This window comes from Lissotriton vulgaris, unplaced genomic scaffold, assembly GCF_964263255.1.
Source record: "Lissotriton vulgaris unplaced genomic scaffold, aLisVul1.2 SCAFFOLD_1851, whole genome shotgun sequence".
In the NCBI taxonomy this organism is placed as follows: Eukaryota; Metazoa; Chordata; class Amphibia; order Caudata; family Salamandridae; genus Lissotriton; species Lissotriton vulgaris.
The window spans coordinates 170,142-184,870 of NW_028240813.1; the positions used below are offsets into that span (position 1 = coordinate 170,142).

The 14,729-nt window shown below is 39.4% G+C and overlaps 9 non-coding genes across 9 annotated transcripts; all 9 read right to left on the bottom strand.

Moving 5' to 3' along the window:
- Positions 1-1,605: 1,605 nt before the first annotated feature.
- Positions 1,606-1,677, bottom strand: TRNAP-UGG (transfer RNA proline (anticodon UGG)). Its single transcript has one exon. It is a non-coding gene; the product is annotated as a tRNA-Pro (tRNA).
- A 2,159-nt stretch (positions 1,678-3,836) lies between these two features.
- Positions 3,837-3,909, bottom strand: TRNAV-CAC (transfer RNA valine (anticodon CAC)). The gene has a single exon. It is a non-coding gene; the product is annotated as a tRNA-Val (tRNA).
- Positions 3,910-4,209: 300 nt separating this feature from the next.
- On the bottom strand, positions 4,210-4,281 carry TRNAP-UGG (transfer RNA proline (anticodon UGG)). The gene has a single exon. It is a non-coding gene; the product is annotated as a tRNA-Pro (tRNA).
- A 2,491-nt stretch (positions 4,282-6,772) lies between these two features.
- On the bottom strand, positions 6,773-6,844 carry TRNAP-UGG (transfer RNA proline (anticodon UGG)). Its single transcript has one exon. It is a non-coding gene; the product is annotated as a tRNA-Pro (tRNA).
- A 2,177-nt stretch (positions 6,845-9,021) lies between these two features.
- On the bottom strand, positions 9,022-9,094 carry TRNAV-CAC (transfer RNA valine (anticodon CAC)). The gene has a single exon. It is a non-coding gene; the product is annotated as a tRNA-Val (tRNA).
- A 300-nt stretch (positions 9,095-9,394) lies between these two features.
- TRNAP-UGG (transfer RNA proline (anticodon UGG)) lies at positions 9,395-9,466 on the bottom strand. Its single transcript has one exon. It is a non-coding gene; the product is annotated as a tRNA-Pro (tRNA).
- A 2,536-nt stretch (positions 9,467-12,002) lies between these two features.
- On the bottom strand, positions 12,003-12,074 carry TRNAP-UGG (transfer RNA proline (anticodon UGG)). Its single transcript has one exon. It is a non-coding gene; the product is annotated as a tRNA-Pro (tRNA).
- Positions 12,075-14,249: 2,175 nt separating this feature from the next.
- TRNAV-CAC (transfer RNA valine (anticodon CAC)) lies at positions 14,250-14,322 on the bottom strand. Its single transcript has one exon. It is a non-coding gene; the product is annotated as a tRNA-Val (tRNA).
- A 300-nt stretch (positions 14,323-14,622) lies between these two features.
- TRNAP-UGG (transfer RNA proline (anticodon UGG)) lies at positions 14,623-14,694 on the bottom strand. Its single transcript has one exon. It is a non-coding gene; the product is annotated as a tRNA-Pro (tRNA).
- Positions 14,695-14,729: the final 35 nt, after the last annotated feature.

Sequence of the window (14,729 nt, forward strand, 5' to 3'; positions counted from 1 at the left end):
GAGTCTGAACGACATGGAACTCTTAGCTAACACATCACAATGTGTGATGCTTGCCAACCAAGCACTAGATTCTGGAGCGCTGATGATCAGAACATTCTGCTCCTGAAGGAAAGGAAAGACAGCTTGATGGAAAATAAAGTCTCAGTTTATATTAACGCTCTCTCTCTCCCAATATCTATCTATCTATCTATCTATCTATCTATCTATCTATCTATCTATCTATCTATCTATCTATCTATCTATCTATCTATCTATCTATCTATCTATCTATCTATCTATCTATCTATCTATCTATCTATCTATCTATCTATCTATCTATCTATCTATCTATCTATCTATCTATCTATCTATCTATCTTTATATATGGATACCTGCGTACACATACATATAGATATGCCATGCATTCCTTTAGATTTGTTCCAACCTCTTACCATTTATTTGAGAATCCCTACTTTTCAAGTGACTGCAAATGAAGTCATTTCCGGCACTTTTTGGCCGGTGCAAGGTAACAAAAACACATGACAACTTTTAATAAAAATCATTGGTCTCTTTATTAACGCGCACTGTCAAACATGGGGCTTTCACACGTCAGGTAAACATGATAACCAATATACAACAGAAGCAGATGTAGATTGCTTATCAATGCCGGGATAGAACAGTTGTGAATTGAGTAGAAGAAGGGCCCCTGAATTGATACTTATTATATACAGCCTGTAAGATAGTGAAAAATGCAGGCTAGGAAAGGAGATGCAAATATCAATGTATTAGAAAAATACATAAAGAGGAGTGATTTGCTTTTATTCATTCAAGGCTAGAAAAAATCAACATACTATTGCAAGCATTCATACACCACCAAATAGAAATAAACAATTCTGACATTAAACGTAAAGGTGACGATGCATTTGTATCATCACCTTGAGAAGGGTCTCCGAGGAATTGAGCCCAGGGCTTCTGCACTTAAACACCAGAAACACTCCACTAAACTAAGATGCCTGTTGGTGCCAACAATTCCCAAAGTTAATGCATGTTCTAGGTGAGCAATGAACAGAATCCAGGGCTCTTATGAAAGCGAGGTCTGTGAATCAACAGATACATCCACATGCCAATTACTTTAGTGTTTTTAAGAGAATTCACTTTCTTGGAATGAGTCTGCATGAAACCATCTTCAGGGCCTGGACAATTTCATGGCAAAACGGCACCTCTCAACATTGTAGCCAAGACAATATAACAACTGTTTCTGCCCGGTTTCGAACCGGGGACCTTTCGCGTGTGAGGCGATCGTGATAACCACTACACTACAGAAACAGATGTCTACAGTTGATTCTTCTGTGATGAAACTTCTCAAAACAGGCTATTCCAAGGGCCTCTGGTTTTAGATTTCTTTCATGCAACCTTCCCAGACAGCCCTAGCTGAACGCTTGTATATGCCATGCAAGTTCAGCATTTTTGCAAAATGCTTAAAGAGAAATGTTTCCTATTTGCTCAGGCAGGGCAAGGTTAAAAGCATGAGACTCTAGCAAATATTCATCCACTACTGCAAAGAGAAAATTGATATTGGCTTTGAAATGCATACTTCAATACTACTTTAAAAAAGCACCAATGAAAGGGCTCGTCCGGGATTTGAACCCGGGACCTCTCGCACCCAAAGCGAGAATCATACCCCTAGACCAACGAGCCTTCGAAAGGCCCGCACCTCTGAAAAGCTAATACCAGCTCTAAGCACGCAATGAAGATCATGCTGGGGACTTTTTCATGCTTGGTCTGTGAATACACATGAAATTCAGTGTCAACTTACCCTTTCTCAAATGATATCACTATCATTTATAAGTGTCCCCTTTTATTTTGTCCCAGCATTGGACACGTCTTACAGGAAGTCAGCACTTATTTATCTATTTCTGCAGTGGCTAGACCCTAAAGAGAAAGAATAAAAAGCTGTTCATAACAACATAAGAAACACATGTTGCATTTTTTCTCAAATGCTTATTCCCTTTGTGCAAATCGGAATGCCAAGCTGAATAACTGGGTCACAGATTCTGGCTAATTATCTTTCCCTTGAATGCAAGTAGCAATAAAAACTGCCTAATGCAGGACTAAAGCATTCCTTGCAAGCCTCTAACATCATAACATAACTGAGCTGCTGGTAGCAAGCTAAGCAATACCTTCCCAAAATGATAAGTACATGTGCTAATCCGCTCAATCAGCGCTCGATCAGGCTCGATCAGGCGAGATATAGAAAAGGTGGAAAGGGTCCAAATGGCTGTCCCTTCCTTTTTAGGGTGGGTCCTTCTGACTATCATAGGATTGCTTGTACGAGTGGCCAGGGTCAGAGAAAAAACTTTCAACCCTTCTCAGTGTTCTATCCAGAAGCAGGCATTTTCTGTGCCTTTAATTTCAGGCTTTTCCCAGCAGTCTCTGTTCTGCCTATGTAAATTAACAAAAGCAGTGCTTATTCATCACTTACTCTAATGTCCTTACTGTCCAGAAAGCTCTGCCTAAGTATGCTTTTTTTCTTTTTCAGTGAAATTCTAAATGTTTTTTCTGCCCAGTCTATGGCAGTAGAATGCTGCTTATGATGCCACATTTTGTTGAATCACCAAGGTACAACTACAGGTGAATATATGAGTCTGAACGACATGGAACTCTTAGCTAACACATCACAATGTGTGATGCTTGCCAACCAAGCACTAGATTTTGGAGCGCTGATGATCAGAACATTCTGCTCCTGAAGGAAAGGAAAGACAGCTTGATGGAAAATAAAGTCTCAGTTTATATTAACGCTCTCTCTCTCCCAATATCTATCTATCTATCTATCTATCTATCTATCTATCTATCTATCTATCTATCTATCTATCTATCTATCTATCTATCTATCTATCTATCTATCTATCTATCTATCTATCTATCTATCTATCTATCTATCTATCTATCTATCTATCTATCTATCTATCTATCTATCTATCTTTATATATGGATACCTGCGTACACATACATATAGATATGCCATGCATTCCTTTAGATTTGTTCCAACCTCTTACCATTTATTTGAGAATCCCTACTTTTCAAGTGACTGCAAATGAAGTCATTTCCGGCACTTTTTGGCCGGTGCAAGGTAACAAAAACACATGACAACTTTTAATAAAAATCATTGGTCTCTTTATTAACGCGCACTGTCAAACATGGGGCTTTCACACGTCAGGTAAACATGATAACCAATATACAACAGAAGCAGATGTAGATTGCTTATCAATGCCGGGATAGAACAGTTGTGAATTGAGTAGAAGAAGGGCCCCTGAATTGATACTTATTATATACAGCCTGTAAGATAGTGAAAAATGCAGGCTAGGAAAGGAGATGCAAATATCAATGTATTAGAAAAATACATAAAGAGGAGTGATTTGCTTTTATTCATTCAAGGCTAGAAAAAATCAACATACTATTGCAAGCATTCATACACCACCAAATAGAAATAAACAATTCTGACATTAAACGTAAAGGTGACGATGCATTTGTATCATCACCTTGAGAAGGGTCACCGAGGAATTGAGCCCAGGGCTTCTGCACTTAAACACCAGAAACACTCCACTAAACTAAGATGCCTGTTGGTGCCAACAATTCCCAAAGTTAATGCATGTTCTAGGTGAGCAATGAACAGAATGCAGGGCTCTTTTCAAAGCGAGGTCTGTGAATCAACAGATACATCCACATGCCAATTACTTTAGTGTTTTTAAGAGAATTCACTTTCTTGGAACGAGTCTGCATGAAACCATCTTCAGGGCCTGGACAATTTCATGGCAAAACGGCACCTCTCAACATTGCAGCCAAGACAATATAACAACTGTTTCTGCCCGGTTTCGAACCGGGGACCTTTCGCGTGTGAGGCAAACGTGATAACCACTACACTACAGAAACAGATGTCTACAGTTGATTCTTCTGTGATGAAACTTCTCAAAACAGGCTATTCCAAGGGCCTCTGGTTTTAGATTTCTTTCATGCAACCTTTCCAGACAGCCCTAGCTGAACGCTTGTATATGCCATGCAAGTTCAGCATTTTTGCAAAATGCTTAAAGAGAAATGTTTCCTATTTGCTCAGGCAGGGCAAGGTTAAAAGCATGAGACTCTAGCAAATATTCATCCACTACTGCAAAGAGAAAATTGATATTGGCTTTGAAATGCATACTTCAATACTACTTTAAAAAAGCACCAATGAAAGGGCTCGTCCGGGATTTGAACCCGGGACCTCTCGCACCCAAAGCGAGAATCATACCCCTAGACCAACGAGCCTTCGAAAGGCCTGCACCTCTGAAAAGCTAATACCAGCTCTAAGCACGCAATGAAGATCATGCTGGGGACTTTTTCATGCTTGGTCTGTGAATACACATGAAATTCAGTGTCAACTTACCCTTTCTCAAATGATATCACTATCATTTATAAGTGTCCCCTTTTATTTTGTCCCAGCATTGGACACGTCTTACAGGAAGTCAGCACTTATTTATCTATTTCTGCAGTGGCTAGACCCTAAAGAGAAAGAATAAAAAGCTGTTCATAACAACATAAGAAACACATGTTGCATTTTTTCTCAAATGCTTATTCCCTTTGTGCAAATCGGAATGCCAAGCTGAATAACTGGGTCACAGATTCTGGCTAATTATCTTTCCCTTGAATGCAAGTAGCAATAAAAACAGCCTAATGCAGGACTAAAGCATTCCTTGCAAGCCTCTAACATCATAACATAACTGAGCTGCTGGTAGCAAGCTAAGCAATACCTTCCCAAAATGAAAAGTACATGTGCTAATTCGCTCAATCAGCGCTCGATCAGGCTCGATCAGGCGAGATATAGAAAAGGTGGAAAGGGTCCAAATGGCTGTCCCTTCCTTTTTAGGGTGGGTCCTTCTGACTATCATAGGATTGCTTGTACGAGTGGCCAGGGTCAGAGAAAAAACTTTCAACCCTTCTCAGTGTTCTATCCAGAAGCAGGCATTTTCTGTGCCTTTAATTTCAGGCTTTTCCCAGCAGTCTCTGTTCTGCCTATGTAAATTAACAAAAGCAGTGCTTATTCATCACTTACTCTAATGTCCTTACTGTCCAGAAAGCTCTGCCTAAGTATGCTTTTTTTCTTTTTCAGTGAAATTCTAAATGTTTTTTCTGCCCAGTCTATGGCAGTAGAATGCTGCTTATGATGCCACATTTTGTTGAATCACCAAGGTACAACTACAGAGGAATATATGAGTCTGAACGACATGGAACTCTTAGCTAACACATCACAATGTGTGATGCTTGCCAACCAAGCACTAGATTCTGGAGCGCTGATGATCAGAACATTCTGCTCCTGAAGGAAAGGAAAGACAGCTTGATGGAAAATAAAGTCTCAGTTTATATTAACGCTCTCTCTCTCCCAATATCTATCTATCTATCTATCTATCTATCTATCTATCTATCTATCTATCTATCTATCTATCTATCTATCTATCTATCTATCTATCTATCTATCTATCTATCTATCTATCTATCTATCTATCTATCTATCTTTATATATGGATACCTGCGTACACATACATATAGATATGCCATGCATTCCTTTAGATTTGTTCCAACCTCTTACCATTTATTTGAGAATCCCTACTTTTCAAGTGACTGCAAATGAAGTCATTTCCGGCACTTTTTGGCCGGTGCAAGGTAACAAAAACACATGACAACTTTTAATAAAAATCATTGGTCTCTTTATTAACGCGCACTGTCAAACATGGGGCTTTCACACGTCAGGTAAACATGATAACCAATATACAACAGAAGCAGATGTAGATTGCTTATCAATGCCGGGATAGAACAGTTGTGAATTGAGTAGAAGAAGGGCCCCTGAATTGATACTTATTATATACAGCCTGTAAGATAGTGAAAAATGCAGGCTAGGAAAGGAGATGCAAATATCAATGTATTAGAAAAATACATAAAGAGGAGTGATTTGCTTTTATTCATTCAAGGCTAGAAAAAATCAACATACTATTGCAAGCATTCATACACCACCAAATAGAAATAAACAATTCTGACATTAAACGTAAAGGTGACGATGCATTTGTATCATCACCTTGAGAAGGGTCACCGAGGAATTGAGCCCAGGGCTTCTGCACTTAAACACCAGAAACACTCCACTAAACTAAGATGCCTGTTGGAGCCAACAATTCCCAAAGTTAATGCATGTTCTAGGTGAGCAATGAACAGAATGCAGGGCTCTTTTCAAAGCGAGGTCTGTGAATCAACAGATACATCCACATGCCAATTACTTTAGTGTTTTTAAGAGAATTCACTTTCTTGGAACGAGTCTGCATGAAACCATCTTCAGGGCCTGGACAATTTCATGCAAAACGGCACCTCTCAACATTGCAGCCAAGACAATATAACAACTGTTTCTGCCCGGTTTCGAACCGGGGACTTTTCGCGTGTGAGGCAAACGTGATAACCACTACACTACAGAAACAGATGTCTACAGTTGATTCTTCTGTGATGAAACTTCTCAAAACAGGCTATTCCAAGGGCCTCTGGTTTTAGATTTCTTTCATGCAACCTTCCCAGACAGCCCTAGCTGAACGCTTGTATATGCCATGCAAGTTCAGCATTTTTGCAAAATGCTTAAAGAGAAATGTTTCCTATTTGCTCAGGCAGGGCAAGGTTAAAAGCATGAGACTCTAGCAAATATTCATCCACTACTGCAAAGAGAAAATTGATATTGGCTTTGAAATGCATACTTCAATACTACTTTAAAAAAGCACCAATGAAAGGGCTCATCCGGGATTTGAACCCGGGACCTCTCGCACCCAAAGCGAGAATCATACCCCTAGACCAACGAGCCTTCGAAAGACCCGCACCTCTGAAAAGCTAATACCAGCTCTAAGCACGCAATGAAGATCATGCTGGGGACTTTTTCATGCTTGGTCTGTGAATACACATGAAATTCAGTGTCAACTTACCCTTTCTCAAATGATATCACTATCATTTATAAGTGTCCCCTTTTATTTTGTCCCAGCATTGGACACGTCTTACAGGAAGTCAGCACTTATTTATCTATTTCTGCAGTGGCTAGACCCTAAAGAGAAAGAATAAAAAGCTGTTCATAACAACATAAGAAACACATGTTGCATTTTTTCTCAAATGCTTATTCCCTTTGCGCAAATCGGAATGCCAAGCTGAATAACTGGGCCACAGATTCTGGCTAATTATCTTTCCCTTGAATGCAAGTAGCAATAAAAACTGCCTAATGCAGGACTAAAGCATTCCTTGCAAGCCTCTAACATCATAACATAACTGAGATGCTGGTAGCAAGCTAAGCAATACCTTCCCAAAATGAGAAGTACATGTGCTAATCCGCTCAATCAGCGCTCGATCAGGCTCGATCAGGCGAGATATAGAAAAGGTGGAAAGGGTCCAAATGGCTGTCCCTTCCTTTTTAGGGTGGGTCCTTCTGACTATCATAGGATTGCTTGTACGAGTGGCCAGGGTCAGAGAAAAAACTTTCAACCCTTCTCAGTGTTCTATCCAGAAGCAGGCATTTTCTGCCTTTAATTTCAGGCTTTTCCCAGCAGTCTCTGTTCTGCCTATGTAAATTAACAAAAGCAGTGCTTATTCATCACTTACTCTAATGTCCTTACTGTCCAGAAAGCTCTGCCTAAGTATGCTTTTTTTCTTTTTCAGTGAAATTCTAAATGTTTTTTCTGCCCAGTCTATGGCAGTAGAATGCTGCTTATGATGCCACATTTTGTTGAATCACCAAGGTACAACTACAGGTGAATATATGAGTCTGAACGACATGGAACTCTTAGCTAACACATCACAATGTGTGATGCTTGCCAACCAAGCACTAGATTTTGGAGCGCTGATGATCAGAACATTCTGCTCCTGAAGGAAAGGAAAGACAGCTTGATGGAAAATAAAGTCTCAGTTTATATTAACGCTCTCTCTCTCCCAATATCTATCTATCTATCTATCTATCTATCTATCTATCTATCTATCTATCTATCTATCTATCTATCTATCTATCTATCTATCTATCTATCTATCTATCTATCTATCTATCTATCTATCTATCTATCTATCTATCTATCTATCTATCTATCTATCTATCTATCTATCTATCTATCTATCTATCTATCTATCTTTATATATGGATACCTGCGTACACATACATATAGATATGCCATGCATTCCTTTAGATTTGTTCCAACCTCTTACCATTTATTTGAGAATCCCTACTTTTCAAGTGACTGCAAATGAAGTCATTTCCGGCACTTTTTGGCCGGTGCAAGGTAACAAAAACACATGACAACTTTTAATAAAAATCATTGGTCTCTTTATTAACGCGCACTGTCAAACATGGGGCTTTCACACGTCAGGTAAACATGATAACCAATATACAACAGAAGCAGATGTAGATTGCTTATCAATGCCGGGATAGAACAGTTGTGAATTGAGTAGAAGAAGGGCCCCTGAATTGATACTTATTATATACAGCCTGTAAGATAGTGAAAAATGCAGGCTAGGAAAGGAGATGCAAATATCAATGTATTAGAAAAATACATAAAGAGGAGTGATTTGCTTTTATTCATTCAAGGCTAGAAAAAATCAACATACTATTGCAAGCATTCATACACCACCAAATAGAAATAAACAATTCTGACATTAAACGTAAAGGTGACGATGCATTTGTATCATCACCTTGAGAAGGGTCACCGAGGAATTGAGCCCAGGGCTTCTGCACTTAAACACCAGAAACACTCCACTAAACTAAGATGCCTGTTGGTGCCAACAATTCCCAAAGTTAATGCATGTTCTAGGTGAGCAATGAACAGAATGCAGGGCTCTTTTCAAAGCGAGGTCTGTGAATCAACAGATACATCCACATGCCAATTACTTTAGTGTTTTTAAGAGAATTCACTTTCTTGGAACGAGTCTGCATGAAACCATCTTCAGGGCCTGGACAATTTCATGGCAAAACGGCACCTCTCAACATTGCAGCCAAGACAATATAACAACTGTTTCTGCCCGGTTTCGAACCGGGGACCTTTCGCGTGTGAGGCAAACGTGATAACCACTACACTACAGAAACAGATGTCTACAGTTGATTCTTCTGTGATGAAACTTCTCAAAACAGGCTATTCCAAGGGCCTCTGGTTTTAGATTTCTTTCATGCAACCTTCCCAGACAGCCCTAGCTGAACGCTTGTATATGCCATGCAAGTTCAGCATTTTTGCAAAATGCTTAAAGAGAAATGTTTCCTATTTGCTCAGGCAGGGCAAGGTTAAAAGCATGAGACTCTAGCAAATATTCATCCACTACTGCAAAGAGAAAATTGATATTGGCTTTGAAATGCATACTTCAATACTACTTTAAAAAAGCACCAATGAAAGGGCTCGTCCGGGATTTGAACCCGGGACCTCTCGCACCCAAAGCGAGAATCATACCCCTAGACCAACGAGCCTTCGAAAGGCCTGCACCTCTGAAAAGCTAATACCAGCTCTAAGCACGCAATGAAGATCATGCTGGGGACTTTTTCATGCTTGGTCTGTGAATACACATGAAATTCAGTGTCAACTTACCCTTTCTCAAATGATATCACTATCATTTATAAGTGTCCCCTTTTATTTTGTCCCAGCATTGGACACGTCTTACAGGAAGTCAGCACTTATTTATCTATTTCTGCAGTGGCTAGACCCTAAAGAGAAAGAATAAAAAGCTGTTCATAACAACATAAGAAACACATGTTGCATTTTTTCTCAAATGCTTATTCCCTTTGTGCAAATCGGAATGCCAAGCTGAATAACTGGGTCACAGATTCTGGCTAATTATCTTTCCCTTGAATGCAAGTAGCAATAAAAACAGCCTAATGCAGGACTAAAGCATTCCTTGCAAGCCTCTAACATCATAACATAACTGAGCTGCTGGTAGCAAGCTAAGCAATACCTTCCCAAAATGAAAAGTACATGTGCTAATTCGCTCAATCAGCGCTCGATCAGGCTCGATCAGGCGAGATATAGAAAAGGTGGAAAGGGTCCAAATGGCTGTCCCTTCCTTTTTAGGGTGGGTCCTTCTGACTATCATAGGATTGCTTGTACGAGTGGCCAGGGTCAGAGAAAAAACTTTCAACCCTTCTCAGTGTTCTATCCAGAAGCAGGCATTTTCTGTGCCTTTAATTTCAGGCTTTTCCCAGCAGTCTCTGTTCTGCCTATGTAAATTAACAAAAGCAGTGCTTATTCATCACTTACTCTAATGTCCTTACTGTCCAGAAAGCTCTGCCTAAGTATGCTTTTTTTCTTTTTCAGTGAAATTCTAAATGTTTTTTCTGCCCAGTCTATGGCAGTAGAATGCTGCTTATGATGCCACATTTTGTTGAATCACCAAGGTACAACTACAGAGGAATATATGAGTCTGAACGACATGGAACTCTTAGCTAACACATCACAATGTGTGATGCTTGCCAACCAAGCACTAGATTCTGGAGCGCTGATGATCAGAACATTCTGCTCCTGAAGGAAAGGAAAGACAGCTTGATGGAAAATAAAGTCTCAGTTTATATTAACGCTCTCTCTCTCCCAATATCTATCTATCTATCTATCTATCTATCTATCTATCTATCTATCTATCTATCTATCTATCTATCTATCTATCTATCTATCTATCTATCTATCTATCTATCTATCTATCTATCTATCTATCTATCTATCTATCTATCTATCTATCTATCTATCTATCTATCTATCTATCTATCTTTATATATGGATACCTGCGTACACATACATATAGATATGCCATGCATTCCTTTAGATTTGTTCCAACCTCTTACCATTTATTTGAGAATCCCTACTTTTCAAGTGACTGCAAATGAAGTCATTTCCGGCACTTTTTGGCCGGTGCAAGGTAACAAAAACACATGACAACTTTTAATAAAAATCATTGGTCTCTTTATTAACGCGCACTGTCAAACATGGGGCTTTCACACGTCAGGTAAACATGATAACCAATATACAACAGAAGCAGATGTAGATTGCTTATCAATGCCGGGATAGAACAGTTGTGAATTGAGTAGAAGAAGGGCCCCTGAATTGATACTTATTATATACAGCCTGTAAGATAGTGAAAAATGCAGGCTAGGAAAGGAGATGCAAATATCAATGTATTAGAAAAATACATAAAGAGGAGTGATTTGCTTTTATTCATTCAAGGCTAGAAAAAATCAACATACTATTGCAAGCATTCATACACCACCAAATAGAAATAAACAATTCTGACATTAAACGTAAAGGTGACGATGCATTTGTATCATCACCTTGAGAAGGGTCACCGAGGAATTGAGCCCAGGGCTTCTGCACTTAAACACCAGAAACACTCCACTAAACTAAGATGCCTGTTGGAGCCAACAATTCCCAAAGTTAATGCATGTTCTAGGTGAGCAATGAACAGAATGCAGGGCTCTTTTCAAAGCGAGGTCTGTGAATCAACAGATACATCCACATGCCAATTACTTTAGTGTTTTTAAGAGAATTCACTTTCTTGGAACGAGTCTGCATGAAACCATCTTCAGGGCCTGGACAATTTCATGGCAAAACGGCACCTCTCAACATTGCAGCCAAGACAATATAACAACTGTTTCTGCCCGGTTTCGAACCGGGGACTTTTCGCGTGTGAGGCAAACGTGATAACCACTACACTACAGAAACAGATGTCTACAGTTGATTCTTCTGTGATGAAACTTCTCAAAATAGGCTATTCCAAGGGCCTCTGGTTTTAGATTTCTTTCATGCAACCTTCCCAGACAGCCCTAACTGAACGCTTGTATATGCCATGCAAGTTCAGCATTTTTGCAAAATGCTTAAAGAGAAATGTTTCCTATTTGCTCAGGCAGGGCAAGGTTAAAAGCATGAGACTCTAGCAAATATTCATCCACTACTGCAAAGAGAAAATTGATATTGGCGTTGAAATGCATACTTCAATACTACTTTAAAAAAGCACCAATGAAAGGGCTCGTCCGGGATTTGAACCCGGGACCTCTCGCACCCAAAGCGAGAATCATACCCCTAGACCAACGAGCCTTCGAAAGGCCCGCACCTCTGAAAAGCTAATACCAGCTCTAAGCACGCAATGAAGATCATGCTGGGGACTTTTTCATGCTTGGTCTGTGAATACACATGAAATTCAGTGTCAACTTACCCTTTCTCAAATGATATCACTATCATTTATAAGTGTCCCCTTTTATTTTGTCCCAGCATTGGACACGTCTTACAGGAAGTCAGCACTTATTTATCTATTTCTGCAGTGGCTAGACCCTAAAGAAAAAGAATAAAAAGCTGTTCATAACAACATAAGAAACACATGTTGCATTTTTTCTCAAATGCTTATTCCCTTTGTGCAAATCGGAATGCCAAGCTGAATAACTGGGTCACAGATTCTGGCTAATTATCTTTCCCTTGAATGCAAGTAGCAATAAAAACTGCCTAATGCAGGACTAAGGCATTCCTTGCAAGCCTCTAACATCATAACATAACTGAGCTGCTGGTAGCAAGCTAAGCAATACCTTCCCAAAATGAGAAGTACATGTGCTAATCCGCTCAATCAGCGCTCGATCAGGCTCGATCAGGCGAGATATAGAAAAGGTGGAAAGGGTCCAAATGGCTGTCCATTCCTTTTTAGGGTGGGTCCTTCTGACTATCATAGGATTGCTTGTACGAGTGGCCAGGGTCAGAGAAAAAACTTTCAACCCTTCTCAGTGTTCTATCCAGAAGCAGGCATTTTCTGTGCCTTTAATTTCAGGCTTTTCCCAGCAGTCTCTGTTCTGCCTATGTAAATTAACAAAAGCAGTGCTTATTCATCACTTACTCTAATGTCCTTACTGTCCAGAAAGCTCTGCCTAAGTATGCTTTTTTTCTTTTTCAGTGAAATTCTAAATGTTTTTTCTGCCCAGTCTATGGCAGTAGAATGCTGCTTATGATGCCACATTTTGTTGAATCACCAAGGTACAACTACAGAGGAATATATGAGTCTGAACGACATGGAACTCTTAGCTAACACATCACAATGCGTGATGCTTGCCAACCAAGCACTAGATTCTGGAGCGCTGATGATCAGAACATTCTGCTCCTGAAGGAAAGGAAAGACAGCTTGATGGAAAATAAAGTCTCAGTTTATATTAACGCTCTCTCTCAATATCTATCTATCTATCTATCTATCTATCTATCTATCTATCTATCTATCTATCTATCTATCTATCTATCTATCTATCTATCTATCTATCTATCTATCTATCTATCTATCTATCTATCTATCTATCTATCTATCTATCTATCTATCTATTTATCTATCTATCTATCTATCTATCTATCTATCTATCTATCTTTATATATGGATACCTGCGTACACATACATATAGATATGCCATGCATTCCTTTAGATTTGTTCCAACCTCTTACCATTTATTTGAGAATCCCTACTTTTCAAGTGACTGCAAATGAAGTCATTTCCGGCACTTTTTGGCCGGTGCAAGGTAACAAAAACACATGCCAACTTTTAATACAAATCATTGGTCTCTTTATTAACGCGCACTGTCAAACATGGGGCTTTCACACGTCAGGTAAACATGATAACCAATACACAACAGAAGCAGATGTAGATTGCTTATCAATGCCAGGATAGAATAGTTGTGAATTGAGTAATAGAAGGGCCCCTGAATTGATACTTATTATATACAGCCTGTAAGATAGTGAAAAATGCAGGCTAGGAAAGGAGATGCAAATATCAATGTATTAGAAAAATACATAAAGAGGAGTGATTTGCTTTTATTCATTCAAGGCTAGAAAAAATCAACATACTATTGCAAGCATTCATACACCACCAAATAGAAATAAACAATTCTGACATTAAACGTAAAGGTGACGATGCATTTGTATCATCACCTTGAGAAGGGTCACCGAGGAATTGAGCCCAGGGCTTCTGCACTTAAACACCAGAAACACTCCACTAAACTAAGATGCCTGTTGGTGCCAACAATTCCCAAAGTTAATGCATGTTCTAGGTGAGCAATGAACAGAATGCAGGGCTCTTATGAAAGCGAGGTCTGTGAATCAACAGATACATCCACATGCCAATTACTTTAGTGTTTTTAAGAGAATTCACTTTCTTGGAATGAGTCTGCATGAAACCATCTTCAGGGCCTGGACAATTTCATGGCAAAACGGCACCTCTCAACATTGCAGCCAAGACAATATAACAACTGTTTCTGCCCGGTTTCGAACCGGGGACCTTTCGCGTGTGAGGCGAACGTGATAACCACTACACTACAGAAACAGATGTCTACAGTTGATTCTTCTGTGATGAAACTTCTCAAAACAGGCTATTCCAAGGGCCTCTGGTTTTAGATTTCTTTCATGCAACCTTCCCAGACAGCCCTAGCTGAACGCTTGTATATGCCATGCAAGTTCAGCATTTTTGCAAAATGCTTAAAGAGAAATGTTTCCTATTTGCTCAGGCAGGGCAAGGTTAAAAGCATGAGACTCTAGCAAATATTCATCCACTACTGCAAAGAGAAAATTGATATTGGCTTTGAAATGCATACTTCAATACTACTTTAAAAAAGCACCAATGAAAGGGCTCGTCCGGGATTTGAACCCGGGACCTCTCGCACCCAAAGCGAGAATCATACCCCTAGACCAACGAGCCTTCGAAAGGCCCGCACCTCTGAAAAGCTAATACCA